The sequence below is a fragment of the Drosophila bipectinata genome, chromosome XR (assembly GCF_030179905.1).
Source record: "Drosophila bipectinata strain 14024-0381.07 chromosome XR, DbipHiC1v2, whole genome shotgun sequence".
NCBI classification, from domain to species: Eukaryota; Metazoa; Arthropoda; class Insecta; order Diptera; family Drosophilidae; genus Drosophila; species Drosophila bipectinata.
This window is the reverse complement of record NC_091735.1, coordinates 6922898-6941699: the sequence shown is the minus strand read 5'-3', so window position 1 is coordinate 6941699 and position 18802 is coordinate 6922898. Positions and strand designations below refer to the sequence as shown.

General features: G+C 39.4%; 1 long non-coding RNA gene across 1 annotated transcript; it reads right to left on the bottom strand.

Moving 5' to 3' along the window:
- Window positions 1-12406: 12406 nt before the first annotated feature.
- LOC138925572 (uncharacterized) lies at window positions 12407-14200 on the bottom strand. The gene is made up of 2 exons (XR_011441808.1): window positions 12702-14200; window positions 12407-12647 (listed from the first exon to the last, which is right to left on the bottom strand). It is a non-coding gene; the product is annotated as an uncharacterized lncRNA (long non-coding RNA).
- Window positions 14201-18802: the final 4602 nt, after the last annotated feature.

The window sequence follows — 18802 nt, the reverse complement described above, 5'->3', positions numbered from 1 at the left end:
CTCTATTTAACCAAACCAAAACCAAAGCGGAGAACGGAACTCTCTAAAAAAGTCCGGAAATGGGGTCAAAGACCTGTCAAACTCCAAAGCCCTCAAAAGCCAAGAAGTTGCTGGGTTAGAGAAGCTCCCTATAGAAGGGAAACACCCGGAAGACGGACGCGGTGGTGCGGAAGATGATGCCAAGGCATCTTCTTCTAAAGCGGGACTAGCCATGGGACCACCGAACAGCGTGGAGAAGAAGACCCCAGGGTCAACCTCAAAACCATTCGGCGGGCCCCTAAGGTGAACCCTGGTCCGGTAGCATCTCACTTGACGCAGCTGAAGGTTCCTATAAAGATAGGAGGAGAGCAGGCTATATCCTAATGAGGACGGACTCATCGGCAGAAGCCGAACCGGACCAGGCCGAGATTATAAAATAGGCAAAAAAGATCCTGCCCGACTTCCAAATGGCAAAAGCGGATGTAAGGCTGGAGCCGAAAAAGCACGCTGGGTCTGATCCTGCCAAGGATATCGCGCAGAGCGCGAAGAGGCACCGATCAACGGAAGGAGGAGCCCCCAAAGCCAAGAAGAGGAAGGCCCAGCCGTCCAACCAATCGTTCGCTGAAGTTACGAAGGGAAGAACCCTTATTGGAGTCCTTGATAAACGATCCAGGTCCTCACTCTGAACGAGTAGACCGTGAAGATCCTGGAAAAATCGAAGCACCGGATCAAATACGGATTCGAGCACGTGACGGTCCGTATCTAGAAATCTTATGCAAAGAGCAATGCGGGAGGAATTGAGCTGGAGGTAGACGCACAAGAGCCAGACTTGGAGGAGCCGACCGAAGAGTTGCACCTGGGAGAAAAGAGATCCCAAAGGGTTCTCTAAGGGTGTGCTCGGCGTATATGGGCCACGACCAGAATGCCCTCTCTCCGCACCCGCTACTCAAACAGCTGGTTTACAGCGGGAAGCAAAAGATCCACCTAATCATAGGTTGCGATGCCAACGCCTATCATCATCAGTGGGGAAGCACTGACACAAACGAGAAGGGTGAGTCAATCTTCGATTTTATCCTGGGCTCCAATCTTCTGGTGGGTAACAAGGGTCAGAACCCACCTTCATAGTCAAGAACAGAAGGGAAGTACTTGACATTACTCTTTACTCTGACTCCCTAGCAGACAGGATTTTTAGATGGGGAGTCCTAGAGAAGCACTCCTTCTCGGACCATCGATACATAGAACTAGTGGTCAATTTCTTCACTCGACTAACAGTAAGCAGTCATAGGAAAGCGAACTGGAAGCTATACAAGAAAAAATTAGAAAGATCCTTGGGGAAACACCCAACAGCAGGGAAGACCTGGACGCCATGGTGGACACGCTAACGGCGGCATGCGCCAGGGCATTCAAAAAGCCCTGCACCAAACGCAGATCGGACAGTAGCAAGTCAAAGAAACCACAATTGTGGTCGCAAGCACTTGCTCTATTTAAGACCAAGGCTCGTAAAGCCTTTAATTTCGCTAGTAAGGCAAACAAAGAGGCAGCCTGGGAGGCGTATAAAGCGGACATTAAGCAGTACAAAAAAGAACTCCGTAGGGCAAAGAGGGATACTGAACCAAGTGCTGCGAACATTCAAGAAACATCGGAGACCTCCCGACTTTGGAACCTCAATTGTCAGCTGGACCACGTCTAGTAGAGAAACCCTAAGGCTCTCACAAATGCACATTTCCCAGGGTGTTCTCAGGGAGAAATACCCCAGGAAACGCAGAGCCCCTCCTAAGCCAATTCGAATACCTTTTGAGTAATAGGTATCTCAGATGGGCGATGAACAGCTACAAGCCCTTCAAATCTCTAGGCCCAGATGGCATTTTCCCGGCACAATTAATCAAAGCCGGACCCAATCTGAGGTCATGGGTTAGGAAAGTCTTCAGAGCAATTTTCAGAATAGGCATCGTGCCCGCGACGGGGTTGCGGACGAAGGTTGTCTTCATACCCAAAACGGGAAAGCCATCGCACTGCTCCCCTTAGGACTAAAGACCTAAACTCCTGTCGTCCTTCCTCCTCAAGACATCGGAGAAATTAATCATCCTCCACATTAATCTTACCATTAAGCCAGATGACATTTCGGGATGACAGCACGCGTATAGGAAGGGCCGATCCACTGAGACGGCGATCATAACGAGATCACTACGTTCGTCGAAAAGGCACTTAGTGACAAGGAGTACGCACTTATTGCTTTTCGAGGCATAGAAAGTGCGTTCAATAACATCCCGCATGTTAGATAATCAATGCGCCGTCGAGACTGGTAAACAGAACTTTTCAGGCGACACTAGGAGGAGAATCTATTTAAAGATACGTCAGAAGAGGCACTCCGCAAGGAGGTGTACTCTCCCTCCTACTGTAGAACGTGGCGGTTAACAACCTACTATGATCCCTAAAAGGTGGTGGTTGCAAAATTATTGCTTATGGAGATGATGTTTCAATTGCCTTCTCTGGAAAATTTCCCCAGACTCTATGCGACTGCATGACGGAAAAACTAAGGGTTCTCTTAGCATGGGCAGTCAGGAACGGGCTAGGAGTAAATCCATCCAAGACCGAACTTGTCCTTTTCACTAGGAAGTACAAAATACCGAGTTAAAAGGTTCCAAAACTATCAGGGGAAACACTTACCTTCAGTGGTAACACCAAGCGCCTAGACATTATGCTAGACAGGAAACTGGACTGGAAGCTAACACCATGGATAGAGCAAACAAGGCGACTACCGCGCTCTATACCAGCCGCATGGCCATTGGATTCAGATGTAGAATCTCTCCAAAAATAGAAAGATGGTTGTCTTCAGCGGTCATAAGACCCATCATATTCTATGGTGTAGTGGTCTGGTGGCCTGCTCTGGACAAGGTTTCCCATTCCAACAAGGGAGGAATGGGCCACACAAATCCCGGGACCAGCCGGTTCCCTCCATATTTACACAGACGGTTCAAAATTGAATGGCCAGGTGGGAGGCGGTTACCATTGCGAACGGCTGTGTCTAAATGAGTCCTTCTGACTCCCCGGCCACTTATTGTGTTCCAAGCAGAAAAAATAGCTATTGGGAAAGCACTTAGATCTCCAGAATATATTGGCAATCAAAAAACCATTTGTATCTTCTTAGATAATCGAGCGACACTCAGAGCTTTTGATGCAGGTCACCCTGAATAGGCAGGACTGCGGTCAAGGCCACCACGGAACACTGGTTAATAGGAACACACGCGGTTAGACTACTGGTGCCACACTGTGATTACTGTAGAAGCTGTGGGGATGTAGAGGAGGAAGAGAAAGTCACACACCTCCTGTGTCATTGCCCTGCACTGGGGCGCAGCTGACTAAATTCCTAGGTGCAACATTGCTTAATTTGTTCCAGTAAAATTAATAATTATTAATAATTATAATTATTAACGTCATTACACGTAAATAATTGAAATAATCTAGATAGCACCTTTGAACAGTATTTCTGATGTTGATCCAATACCTTATTATAAAGTTGACGATCAGTTACGTCTTTAATAGCTGTTAGTTGTTTTGCTATTATATTGAAGTTGTCGAAAATTTTAATAATAATAATTTATATCAATATAATTTATTTTTTTTCGTTATCGTTTTTTTTCGCATTTTTTAAATATTCAGCAGCCACCCTTTTTTTGTTATTTTCAAAAGTCTGAGATAAATCAATATCGTTAAACATTTTGGCGCCCCCGGGTGGACTATAATGCAAAATATTTAAAAAATAAACATACATAAAAGTGACAGTGACACTGTGTCATTACACACAAAAAAGAACTACAATTCAAAGAGCTGCTCGCGACGCGTCTGTGAAGTGCAGAATAAAAAACAAAATTCACCGCGCCGTGAAACCGCCTCAAACCTCCAGGATCATCACCGCAGGATCATCGCCACCAGGAAACAATCTACCTCCATGCCGTTCACCTGCATTGACTGCACAAGGAAAGTGGCAGCGTGATTAAAGGATCCCAAGGCAGAACCGCAGATATTTGTGCAAAAAATTGAAAGTTGAGAAAAGACAAATTAAATCTTCGTCTTGTGCTGGAATATTGCACCCTCCTTTCAATTCTTGGCGCATACGTATTTGAAATTAGTAGAGCTAAAATTTTGAATAGTTTAGTTAAAATTAATAAACAAACTGCAGGCAGTGTAAAATTGATAAACAACATATATACATATCCACATCACTGCCGCAAGAATGATGTCATTATCACTAAGGCAAGAATGATGTCATTATTAAATGCCTTCACTATAGCTGACAGTCCCCACCAGCTACTGCAATTTCTGCAGCCCCAACTTGAGCTCGACTTCCCAGTTTGGCATTGCCAAAATTCAGTGGAAACTATTAGGAGTTTAAAAATTTTATGAGTCTCTTTGAGGCATTAGTAGACAAGGATGTGAACAATACTGTCATCGAGAAATTTAACCATTTAATTTCTTGCCTCTCTGGTGAAGCCTTAGGAACTATCAAGGAATTCCAAGTCACCGAGAGTAATTATGACAAAGCCATAGCTAGTCTGAAAAGAGTTTACAATAACGAATGTCTCATCTTTGCGAACCAAATAAGCAAATTATTCAGCCTTCTGAAAGTTTCCCAGCCGTCTGCGTCGTCGTTGAGAGGTCTTATCGACACAATGTCATCAATCTATGGGTCACTATTATCCATAGGAGATGACACTAAAATTGCAAACTCAATGATCATTCACTTAGTTTTGAGTAGAGTAGTTCCAGTGACCAGAGAAAAATGGGAAGAGTCACTTATGAGGAATTGCCGCTGTCATCCGATTTCGAAAAAATATCAAATCGTAGGTACCAGCAGCTGTCCGCTGAAGAGACTGGCAAGCCAAAACAGGAGAAAACTGGGTTCGGGAAGCAGCACAATAGAAGCTTGCTTCGCTTCCAACAAACAAGCTTGCAGTTATTGCAACGCACAAGACCATAGTCTTGCCCAGTGTAGTCCGTTCGCTCGCCTTGCTGTAATGCAACGGTTTGAGTTTGTCAATTCAGCCTCATTATGTTTAAATTGTCTGCGAAAAGGTCACACGGTTGCAAAGTGTAAATCGACTAGGTGTCAGATTTGTGCAAGATCGCACCACAAACTTCTGCACCAATTAACTGTGACCAAAAATAACATGGCGTTACCACCACCAAATGAACATCCTTCTCCAGCGCTACATCTTGATGGCCCTTTTACGTCACATGCTTTGCATGCGATGTCGATCGTAAGTGTTAGAACTAAAAATGGCGAGCACATATTGGCCCGAGCATTACTTGACTCTGGGTCGCAAATGAACTTTATTACTGAAGAACTTGCTCAACGCTTACAGATCCTTAGGGAGGAATCGTGTATCAACTTGCTTGGAATTGGTCAGTGAACGTGAAAGATTGAGACCTACCAAAGAACTTGCCGTTAGCAGACCCATATTTCTACAAACCTCAGCGGAAAGACATGTTAATTGGAGCTGAGCCATTTTTAGAACTGTTGTCCGTTGGCCAAATAAAACAAAGGCCAAACCATCCCATTTCCCAAAAATTTCTCCTTGGATGGATAGTATCGGAATAATATAAGGCAAATACCTCAACTCCTCAACAGCCTGTCTCTAGCCTGAATTGCCAAGAAAAATTACTCGAGTCGATAGATGGCAATTTGAAAAAATTCTGGTCGTTGGAAGAAGTACCAACTTCCAAAAAGCTTTTGTCACCTGAACAAGAGTAATGTAAGGAACAGAAAAATACAGTTGTACTGCCTTCAGGTCGATTTGAAGTCAGGCCATTTAAATCGGATCCAAGCGTTTTGGGAAACTCGTTCGAGGTAGCCAAACGCCGTTTTTTGTCGCTCGAGGGAAGATTATCTCGAGATCGGAATTTAAAGAAAATGTATGTGGAATTTATGAAAGAATACGAATCCTAAGGTCATATTTCCCCTACAAGCAATGATTTTCATGCTACTCCACACTACGTCATACCCCATCAGTGTGTATTACGGCCTCAAAGCACATCGACCAAATTACGAGTCGTGGTTGATGCGTCTTGTAAGACATCAACACATAAGTGCCTTAACGATCTGTTTATGGTTGGTCCTACCATCCAGGAAGAGTTGTATTCAATTCTTCTTAGGTTCCGGCTGAACAGATTCGCTCTGATAGCCGACATAAAAAAGATGTATCGCCAAGTAATGGTAAATGAAGCCGATAGGTCCATCAGAGTCCTTGAAACTTTGCAAGCTCAACACCGTTAAATATGGCACTGCGCCAGCCCCATCCCTGGCCATAAGGTGTTTGAAGATGTTGAGTGAAAAATACATTCCCTCTAGCTGCCGAAGTTTTTGGGTCCGACTTTTACGTCGACGACATGTTAACGGGTGGTGGTTGCATAGTGGAGCTAAAAACAATTAAATCTGAAGTAACTCAGGTTCTTCAAAACGCTGGGTTTGAATTGAGCAAGTGGTTTTCAAACTCGCCTGAAGTTACTGCATCCGAGAGCACGGTTAAGCCAATAACACTTTCGGACTCAGAACTGACTAAAGCATTAGGAATCGCTTGGGTTTCTAAAGAAGATATATTTAAATTTGAAATTGATGCTTCGGTCATGGGTCAAGGGGCGACCGTATTGCAGGAACTTTGGCTAAATCAGCTAGATTGGGATAAGTCAATTCCACTGCACTTAGAAACAGCGTGGAACAAAATAAAATTTGCCTTGTCGCAATTAAAGGACATCTCAATTCCGAGATTCGTGTTTACCGAGCCGATGTCACCGATTCAAATTCATGCCTTTTCTGACGCATCGATGAGAGCCTATGGAGCCTGCGTCTATATTCGTTGCGAATCTGCAGAAGGTATTAAGGTTTCATTGTTGACGGCAAAGTCCAATGTAGCGCCGCTCAAGACAAAGACGCTCCCCCGTCTTGAGTTATGTGCCGCTCACCTTCTCGCAGATCTCTGCCGCAAGATAAAGCCTCTAATAAAAGTTCCAATCGAACGAAGTGTATTTTGGTCGGATTCAGAAGTAACTCTTCATTGGATTCGTTCCCATCCATCCTCGTTGTCAACGTTCGTATCGAATAGAGTAAATGAACTTCAAGAGTGGTCAGATGATAGTGCGTGGCGGCATGTACCAACTAAACAGAACCCGGCAGATATAGTGTTCAGAGGTGGAGGAGACTGTAGAATCGATCTGGTTTACAGGTCCATCGATTTTAAAGGAACCGGAAGGTAAGTGGCGGACGAACCCCCTGTTCGATCCGTCACCAGAACTTCTACAGATGGAAGCGAAAAAGAATGCGGTCGGATTAACCGCAATCTGATCTACCTTAGATTTATTGGAAGTGATATAAGATTATTCCTCTCACCTAAAACTGCTGCGAGTGTTCGTTTATATGTTCCGCTTTATAAGGAAATCGAAGAAATTAGTATTGAATTCTTATATTGTTCCCTCAGCTGTCGAATATAATGAAGCCTTTAAGAAAATAGTAGAAATAGTCCAAGAGCACGAGTATCAAGATGAAATAGAAAAGATCCGGAAAATTAAGGTGTTAGCCCTAGTCTACAAAAGCTAAATCCCTTTCTACACGAATCATCAGAGGCTGGGCTTACCTTTTCGTTGTTGCGGGTTGATGGACGGCTAATGCTCCTATATCGTACGATGCCAAGTTTCCAGTATTGTTGACAAAACGCTCTCAATTTGTTCAGAGCTACGTCCGATACTTGCACGAGTCGAATTTTCATGTGGGTCCACGAGCACTTGTGAGTCTTTTGCGACAGCGCATATGGATCGTATATGCGCAGGAAGTCTGCAGTCAGACAGTACGGTCATGCATACGCTGCTTTAAATGCAAGCCTCGCCTGATGACTCAAATCATGGGTGATTTACCCTTAGATAGAATTCGTGCTCTCCGCCCATTCTCTATATGTGGTGTTAATTTTTGTGGCCCTATTGATACGACATTGAAAATTCGTGGTTGGCCACCCCATAAGTCCCCATACATTGCCTTATTTGTTTGTTTTGCGTCCAAGGCAGTTGATTTAGAATTAGTTTCCGACCTTTCAACTTTTCCTTTTTATTGGCTGATTCCTTTTATTGGCTTTTCAAAGTTTCGTTGGGCGCCGAGGATGTCCGCAGATCGTGCACTGCAACAACGCGACGAACTTTGTCGGAGCGAGCAACTTCGCAGACCTTCGTCGGAGAATCGAGGACGAGGTCGACGCGGTCACGCAATACGCATCAAAAAACGGATGCGTATTTGCGTTCATACCGCCGTGGGCTCTGCACATGGGCAGACTATGGGAGGCAGGTGTGAAGTCTGCCAACCACCGAGCGGTAGGAAACGCCAGGCTGACCGCGGAGGAGCTGCAGACCGTCTTAGTTGGAGTCGAGGCCGTCCTGAACTCACGACCCCTGGGGCTCTGAGTCAGGACCCAATCGACGGCGAGGCGCTTACTCCCACCAGCACCGCGGACCCCGGACCAGCCGGGTCTAACGTGATTGCAGCGATGGCGGCTTGTCTCGTCAATCAAGCAAATGTTTTGGCAGCGATTGTCCCGGGAGTACGTCTTGGGCCTACAGGCGCGGTCGAGGGGCAGAACAAGGAGGACGACATCCGGACGGGCGAGCTGGTCCTGATCGCAGAGGATCACCAGCCGCCACAACAGTGGCTAACAGGACGAGTAGGAGCAACACACGCCGGTGCGGACGGAAGGGTCAGGGTCGCCGTCGTCAGAACTATCTCTGGAGCGGAATACAAGAGAGCGGTCCACAAGCTGGCGCGGCTGCCAGTTGGTTCAAGCCTGATGGAGTCCTTCAACGGGGCCGGTGTTAATTGTTTAACTATTATATTGAAGTTGTCGAAAATTTGAATTATAGTTTATACTTGAATTGTATTTTGTAGTTGTTAGTCTCTAAATTTACTCTAAGATAGCTTAGGGCGGAGCGGGAGCGAAATCTCATATTCACTCGAATATTCGCTCAATCGTGCGAATTCGCCCCGCTTCGCCGCAATAGATAACTTAGGCTTAAGATTAGAGAAAAATACATTCGATATTATAACGTTGATGAGGCACGACCATTTTTTTCGTTATCGTTTTTTTCGCATTTTTTAAATAATCAGCAGCCACCCTTTTTTTGTTATTTTCAAAAGTGTGAGATAAATCAATCTCGTTAAACAATAGCCATCAGTTGTTGCCATTAGTGATTGTCTCGCATGAGAGTAGATGAGGCGGATGAAAAGTCGTCAAGTTTACTGAAGTTAGGCTCATATCAATCTGTATGCATCAACAGAGGTCCCATCGATCCCGGCCGTCTAAAAAAAGTATCGTCCATTGCCAAGCCATGTTTCACAGGTACAAATTGCAGTAATGTATTATTTTTGCGTTCCATGCATATTTGCGATTTCTTTTGTTGGTTATACACAATAGTCACCATTTTAGGCGATATGCAGGATTTTTCAATTTGACACTTCTTCGCACAGCTTTCAACGAAACAGGGGTTCAAAACTGGTGCGCTTGACGTATTGTTTAGCCTAAAAGGAATAAGTTTTTGAGAGAGTTGTTTTTTTAGCGGCACATAAAATTTTTTTCCGATGACTGTTTTTCATGCTTTTATCTTTATGAGGTTGAACAGATGAAGCTATTGAAGACAAAATCACGTCGTCTTCTTTAGGGCTATGTGAAAAACTTTTTCGTTTGCGGAAGCATTTAAGTTCAAAGGAACTCATTTTCTTTGAGAAAGTGTAGGGCATTGATAATGGTAACGAGTTTGTACACAATTGTATACTTCTTGGTTGAATCTGCATATAAAACTTAGGATAAATGTCCAGCTCATCGCAGGACTCGTTTAGAGTGCTATCAAAATCATTCAGGTCAACGTCAGATCTTATCTGAAGTTTTTTAACTCTTTCGTCAAACCTACGTGCGTTAGTTTTAACCTCAGCAGGATTTAAGTGCGCATTGGATTTAAGTGGTAAGAGTTTTTTTTTCTGTGTTTGATCCTTTTCAGAGGGTTGCTTGTAAATCGGTTTCCATTTTAGACGCTTATCAGATATTTTCTGAAAATCTTCAAGCTTAAGCCGAGCCAATACTAAAGGACCTTAAGTGAAATAGGCATTCGGATTTGTAATGTACGTTTTCACAAACTTAGATTGGTTGAGAACTTTTTTTGTGGTTACGTAATCATCGATTTGAGAAGGAACAAACGATTTTGTTTCTTTAAAATTGTTCGTCTTATTCTCCTGAACTTTCAGATGTTGGGTTAATACATTTTCATCGCAAAAGTTTCTTTCAGTTTTTACTGTCGGATTTTTAATAGGCTGATGTGACAAAACTACATCACTTTTCCGAAATGGATTATTTCGATGGCTGATTGGACTTCCTTTTGTAAACTTGCATACCTTTTCCTCTCTTGTGCTTTGGTCTTGACATTGACCAATATTCATTTTAATAATCTATTTTTATAAAACGGACTAGGCAATACAATATACTAACGAAATTTTTTTTGAATTTTTGATTTCGGATGAACCGTTCTCGGGATATGATGTCTACCGCAAGAGACCATCGAAAAAAGACGATCTTGGGATTCGGCTATAACATTTTTATTATTTAATATTTTTTTATGAAAAAATCTAAATAAGTACCCAGAAACATGTACTTAACAACGTCACTAAAACATTTTTAATAAATATTTTCTGTGGTGTCGAAAAAAAATCGATAAAATTTCATTTTTTTGCGCGGTAGAACTGTATATAACCCCTTAACGGAATGGATTCTTAGCAACATATTTTGGTTTCATACTTTTGTGCTTGGGCAAAACAACAACAAAATAGCTACGGCCATACTGCCGACTCAGAAGTGTAGCTTGTAAAGCGGCTGCTTTTATATTCATGGGTGTAGATTTGTCATTTGAACAGTTTGGCATCAAAACATTTTTCAAAATTATTTATTTTGGCAAAACTTTGACACAATTTTAATCTACGCGGATACCATACGAGTTCAAGTTCTATCTCTTATAGTCTTCGAGATCCACGCGTTCAAAATTTTAGGCTGTTTCACAGTGCCCGGTTTAGCTATTCTAGCGTCAGATTAGGCAAATTTTCAACTGTTAAAATTCATTAAAATGCTGTTTCCTACCGATAGTCAAATAATTAAATATTTTTGCAGTACCCTTTTTTTATGACAAATTTCCACTTCTGTAGAGGTAAACTCTGTGAAGCTCGCCTCGGCCCGCAAAAAGCGTATATTTTTGGTAAACTGTGGTTCGTCTAGTGTATAAATTATCCATGTTCAGCTGCCCCTACGTGCCCCTGTTAAAGTTAGCGATATTTCCAGCAATCACTTTTTGCAGTTTGGCATGGGGATGCAGACGCCATAATCTTTATGGGTTCTGCAGCAGTAGATCACATTTTTAGGAATATAATTCATTAATCGAAATGTTCCGAAGCGAACTTGACATCTTTAGAATGCACCGGTAAAAATTTTTGTAATATTCGTTTTAAAAAAAATGATGGAATAAATCAAATAGGTACATATGTTTAAGAAGCTTTTCGAGAGCAAGAACGCTTGTTGGTTAACGAACCATTAGGTTCTTTTGGATGAGGATAGTAAATTGGATTCCATCCTCAATGTACAACATTTTGATTCACTGCGGATACCGATCGGAATGATGTCGGAAGAAACCCGAAACAAAGATTTAAGAAATTTTCGCTTGAGCCATACACGTAAAAACTCTTACAAAAACACAATGGATGAATTTTTGCACTTATTGTTACTATCGTCAGATCCATTAATAATAAACTTTTCCAAAAGTTCGACCAATAACTCGAGCAAGGCAGTTTCCTTTGAGATTAAAGGCCAAAATCTTCTTATGGACAATTGAAACTAGTTTATTTTGCAAAAAAAGTAAAGTAAACTAGAAAAAAATAAAAATAAACAATTTTACTTAATTACAATTACTAAATTTTATTTCTTATTGGGTTAACATTCCATACGAATTTCAAACTTTTTTAAATTATCATTATTTTTAATGATATTCCATATTCGACGCTAAATTACCCAAATCGGCCACAGTGCGTTTGTATGAGAAATTGTACATATATATATGTCCTTTAAAAAACGGCCGATTTAGATAAAATTAGTTTTTTAGAAACATATAAAAAGATTCAACACATCTCAATTACGCTGATTTAAATAAATACTTAAGTACCTGTACAAAGACCTTCCATTTTCAGATTCAGGAATTATTTGATTCACACAACAAAATTCCATAAACTTTATGATTGTTAACGCCAATTTAACCACATTAAAAAGTCAATGAAGAAGCTGGCTTTGGTACTGTGACAAAACTGATGATTTACCACTTAAAATTTTTTAAAATTGCGAGTCACCAATATGACGCCAAATAAGAATATGATATGAATATATTCATTTTATTTAAAACTTTTCTTTATGGATTGTTTTAGTATTGTCAGCACAAATACAGAAAATTTGTTAAGAGAGTTACAGAGAATCTTCGAAGGCGCCTCGAATATAGTTTATTTGCGGTGTCAGGCATAACTCGCCACAGAATCATTCGAAACCAATAAATCAAAATTCATATGTTAAACAACAATATCCTCCGTCACAAAAAAACCCTTGTTTAATTTGTTTCTGTAAAATTAATAATTATTAACGTCATTCCATGTAAATAATCGACGTCACTACCTGATGAATAAGTTAATTATAAGTAATAATAAAAATAATTATTTCCACTATTAAAACTAGCAATTACTTTAAATTAAGATTCTTTTAGAGAATATGGATCGTTTGCTGCATTTTTTTTCGGAAGATTCTGTATTTTGATCTCTGAAATATGGGTTCGCTTGATGCTCTTAAAACAGAACTCTTTAACTTTTTGAAGAATTTCATCTCTAGTAAATGCTTTACCTATCAAAGAGGTAATTTTTGTGCCACGTTCATTCATTGGAGAAAGCCAATCGCTATTAATTTTACTTGGATTAATGTTGTCAAGATGTTGGGTGCGGACACCATTGCCAGAAAGGGATATGCGATAACTGTTCTGTTTTTTCCGATAGATCAGCTGATGCGTACGCAAATGCTGATGAATTTTCGTCTTCATACTAGCACTAGGAGGAGCTAGCACCTTTGAGCAGTATTGCTGATGTTGGTCCAATACCTTATTATAAAGTTGACGATCAGTTACCTCTTTAATAGCCCTCAGTTGTTGCCATTGGTGATTGTCTTGCATGAGAGATGAGGCGGATGAAAATTCGTTAAGTTTACTGAAGTTAGGCACATATAAATCCGTCTGCATCAACAGAGGTCCCATCGATCCCGGCCGTCTAAAAAAAGTATCGTTAATTGCCAAGCCATGTTCCACAGGTACAAATTGCAGTAATGTATTATTTTTGCGTTCCATGCAAATTTGCGATTTCTTTTGTTGATTATACACAATAGTCCCCATTTTAGGCGATATGCAGGATTTTTCAATTTCACGGTTCTTCGCACAGCTTCCAAAGAAACAGGGGTTCAAAACGGGTGCGCTTGACGTATTGTTTAGCCTAAAAGGAATAAGTTTTTGAGAGAGTTGTTTTTTTAGCGGCGCATAAAATTTTTTTTCCGATGACTGTTTGTTCACGCTTTTATCTTTATAAGGTTGATTAGATGAAGCTATCGTGGACAAAGTCACGTCGTCTTCTTTAGGGCTATGTGAAAAACTTTTTCGTTCGCGGAAGCATTTAAGTTCAAAGGAACTCATTTTCTTTGAGAAAGTGTAGGGCATTGATAATGGTAACGAGTTTGTACACAATTGTATACTTCTTGGTTGAATCTGCATATAAAACTTAGGATAAATGTCCAGCTCATCGCAGGTCTCGTTTAGAGTGCTATCAAAATCATTCAGGTCATCGTCAGATCTTATCTGAAGTTTTTTAACTCTTTCGTCAAACCTACGTGCGTTATTTTTAACCTCAGCAGGATTTAAGTGCGCATTGGATTTAAGTGGTAAGAGTTTTTTTTTCTGTGTTTGATCCTTTTCAGAGGGTTGCTTGTAAATCGGTTTCCATTTTAGACGCTTATCAGATATTTTCTGAAAATCTTCAAGCTTAAGCCGAGCCAATACTAAAGGACCTTAAGTGAAATAGGCATTCGGATTTTTAATGTACGTTTTCACAAACTTAGATTGGTTGAGAACTTTTTCTGTGGTTACGTAATCATCTATTTGAGAAGAATCAAACGATTTTGTTTCTTTAAAATTGTTCGTCTTATTCTCCTGAACTTTTAGATGTTGGGGTTTCGCAAGAAAGAAACGCAAGAAACGTTGGGGAGAAACACAAAAGTTTCTTTTAGTTTTTACTGTCGGATTTTTAATAGGCCGATGTGACAAAACGACATCACTTTTCCGAAATGGATTATGTCGATGGCTGATTGGACTTCCTTTTGTAAACTTGCATAAAGGTATGTAAACTTCCTCTCTTGTGCTTTGGTCTTGACATTGACCAATATTCATTTTAATAATCTATTTTTATAAAACGGACTAGGCAATACAATATACTAACGAAATTTTTTTTGAATTTTTGATTTCGGATGAACCGTTCTCGGGATATGATGTCTACCGCAAGAGACCATCGAAAAAAGACGATCTTGGGATTCGGCTATAACATTTTTATTATTTAATATTTTTTTATGAAAAAATCTAAATAAGTATCCAGAAACATGTACTAAACAACGTCACTAAAACATTTTTAATAAATATTTTCTGTGGTGTCGAAAAAAAATCGATAAAATTTGTTTTTAAAAAAAACTGTATATAACCCCTTAACGGAATGGATTCTCAGCAACATATTTTGGTTTCATACTTTTGTGCTTGGGCAAAACAACAACAAAATAGCAACGGCCATACTGCCGACTCAGAAGTGTAGCTTGTAAAGCGGCTGCTTTTATATTCATGGGTGTAGATTTGTCATTTGAACAGTTTGGCATCAAAACATTTTTCAAAATTATTAATTTTGGCAAAACTTTGACACAATTTTAATCTACGCGGATACCATACCATAGTTCAAGTTCTATCTCTTATAGTCTTCGAGATCCACGCGTTCAAAATTTTAGGCTGTTTCACAGTGCCCGGTTTAGCTATTCTAGCGTCAGATTAGGCAAATTTTCAACTGTTAAAATTCATTAAAATGCTGTTTCCTACCGATAGTCAAATAATTAAATATTTTTGCAGTACCCTTTTTTTATGACAAATTTCCACTTCTGTAGAGGTAAACTTTGTGAAGCTCGCCTCGGCCCGCAAAAAGCGTATATTTTTGGTAAACTGTGGTTCGTCTAGTGTATAAATTATCCATGTTCAGCTGCCCCTACGTGCCCCTGTTAAAGTTAGCGATATTTCCAGCAATCACTTTTTGCAGTTTGGCATGGGGATGCAGACGCCATAATCTTTATGGGTTCTGCAGTAGTAGATCACATTTTTAGGAATATAATTCATTAATCGAAATGTTCCGAAGCGAACTTGACATCTATAGAATGCACCGGTAAAAATTTTTGTAATATTCGTTTTAAAAAAATGATGGAATAAATCAAATAGGTACATATGTTTAAGAAGCTTTTCGAGAGCAAGAACGCTTGTTGGTTAACGAAACATTAGGTTCTTTTGGATGAGGATAGTAAATTGGATTCCATCCTCAATGTACAACATTTTGATTCACTGCGGATACCGATCGGAATGATGTCGGAAGAAACCCGAAACAAAGATTTAAGAAATTTTCGCTTGAGCCATACACGTAAAAACTCTTACAAAAACACAATGGATGAATTTTTGCACTTATTGTTACTATCGTCAGATCCATTAATAATAAACTTTTCCAAAAGTTCGACCAATAACTCCAGCAAGGCAGTTTCCTTTGAGATTAAAGGCCAAAATCTTCTTATGGACAATTGAAACTAGTTTATTTTGCAAAAAAAGTAAAGTAAACTAGAAAAAAATAAAAATAAACAATTTTACTTAATTACAATTACTAAATTTTATTTCTTATTGGGTTAACATTCCATACGAATTTCAAACTTTTTTAAATTATCATTATTTTTAATGATATTCCATATTCGACGCTAAATTACCCAAATCGGCCACAGTGCGTTTGTATGAGAAATTGTACATATATATGGGTATATGTCCTTTAAAAAACGGCCGATTTAGATAAAATTAGTTTTTTAGAAACATATAAAAAGATTCAACACATCTCAATTACGCTGATTTAAATAAATACTTAAGTACCTGTACAAAGACCTTCCATTTTCAGATTCAGGAATTATTTGATTCACACAACAAAATTCCATAAACTTTATGATTGTTAACGCCAATTTAACCACATTAAAAAGTCAATGAAGAAGCTGGCTTTGGTACTGTGACAACACTGATGATTTACCACTTAAAATTTTTTAAAATTGCGAGTCACCAATATGACGCCAAATAAGAATATGATATGAATATATTCATTTTATTTAAAACTTTTCTTTATGGATTGTTTTAGTATTGTCAGCACAAATACAGAAAATTTGTTAAGAGAGTTACAGAGAATCTTCGAAGGCGCCTCGAATATAGTTTATTTGCGGTGTCAGGCATAACTCGCCACAGAATCATTCGAAACCAATAAATCAAAATTCATATGTTAAACAACAATATCCTCCGTCACAAAAAAACCCTTGTTTAATTTGTTTCTGTAAAATTAATAATTATTAACGTCATTCCATGTAAATAATCGACGTCACTACCTGATGAATAAGTTAATTATAAGTAATAATAAAAATAATTATTTCCACTATTAAAACTAGCAATTACTTTAAATTAAGATTCTTTTAGAGAATATGGATCGTTTGCTGCATTTTTTTTCGGAAGATTCTGTATTTTGATCTCTGAAATATGGGTTCGCTTGATGCTCTTAAAACAGAACTCTTTAACTTTTTGAAGAATTTCATCTCTAGTAAATGCTTTACCTATCAAAGAGGTAATTTTTGTGCCACGTTCATTCATTGGAGAAAGCCAATCGCTATTAATTTTACTTGGATTAATGTTGTCAAGATGTTGGGTGCGGACACCATTGCCAGAAAGGGATATGCGATAACTGTTCTGTTTTTTCCGATAGATCAGCTGATGCGTACGCAAATGCTGATGAATTTTCGTCTTCATACTAGCACTAGGAGGAGCTAGCACCTTTGAGCAGTATTGCTGATGTTGGTCCAATACCTTATTATAAAGTTGACGATCAGTTACCTCTTTAATAGCCCTCAGTTGTTGCCATTGGTGATTGTCTTGCATGAGAGATGAGGCGGATGAAAATTCGTTAAGTTTACTGAAGTTAGGCACATATAAATCCGTCTGCATCAACAGAGGTCCCATCGATCCCGGCCGTCTAAAAAAAGTATCGTTAATTGCCAAGCCATGTTCCACAGGTACAAATTGCAGTAATGTATTATTTTTGCGTTCCATGCAAATTTGCGATTTCTTTTGTTGATTATACACAATAGTCCCCATTTTAGGCGATATGCAGGATTTTTCAATTTCACGGTTCTTCGCACAGCTTCCAAAGAAACAGGGGTTCAAAACGGGTGCGCTTGACGTATTGTTTAGCCTAAAAGGAATAAGTTTTTGAGAGAGTTGTTTTTTTAGCGGCGCATAAAATTTTTTTTCCGATGACTGTTTGTTCACGCTTTTATCTTTATAAGGTTGATTAGATGAAGCTATCGTGGACAAAGTCACGTCGTCTTCTTTAGGGCTATGTGAAAAACTTTTTCGTTCGCGGAAGCATTTAAGTTCAAAGGAACTCATTTTCTTTGAGAAAGTGTAGGGCATTGATAATGGCAACGAGTTTGTACACAATTGTATACTTCTTGGTTGAATCTGCATATAAAACTTAGGATAAATGTCCAGCTCATCGCAGGTCTCGTTTAGAGTGCTATCAAAATCATTCAGGTCATCGTCAGATCTTATCTGAAGTTTTTTAACTCTTTCGTCAAACCTACGTGCGTTATTTTTAACCTCAGCAGGATTTAAGTGCGCATTGGATTTAAGTGGTAAGAGTTTTTTTTCTGTGTTTGATCCTTTTCAGAGGGTTGCTTGTAAATCGGTTTCCATTTTAGACGCTTATCAGATATTTTCTGAAAATCTTCAAGCTTAAGCCGAGCCAATACTAAAGGACCTTAAGTGAAATAGGCATTCGGATTTTTAATGTACGTTTTCACAAACTTAGATTGGTTGAGAACTTTTTCTGTGGTTACGTAATCATCTATTTGAGAAGGATCAAACGATTTTGTTTCTTTAAAATTGTTCGTCTTATTCTCCTGAACTTTTAGATGTTGGGGTTTCGCAAGAAAGAAACGCAAGAAACGTTGGGGAGAAACACAAAAGTTTCTTTTAGTTTTTACTGTCGGATTTTTAATAGGCCGATGTGACAAAACGACATCACTTTTCCGAAATGGATTATGTCGATGGCTGATTGGACTTCCTTTTGTAAACTTGCATAAAGGTATGTAAACTTCCTCTCTTGTGCTTTGGTCTTGACATTGACCAATATTCATTTTAATAATCTATTTTTATAAAACGGACTAGGCAATACAATATACTAACGAAATTTTTTTTGAATTTTTGATTTCGGATGAACCGTTCTCGGGATATGATGTCTACCGCAAGAGACCATCGAAAAAAGACGATCTTGGGATTCGGCTATAACATTTTTATTATTTAATATTTTTTTATGAAAAAATCTAAATAAGTATCCAGAAACATGTACTAAACAACGTCACTAAAACAT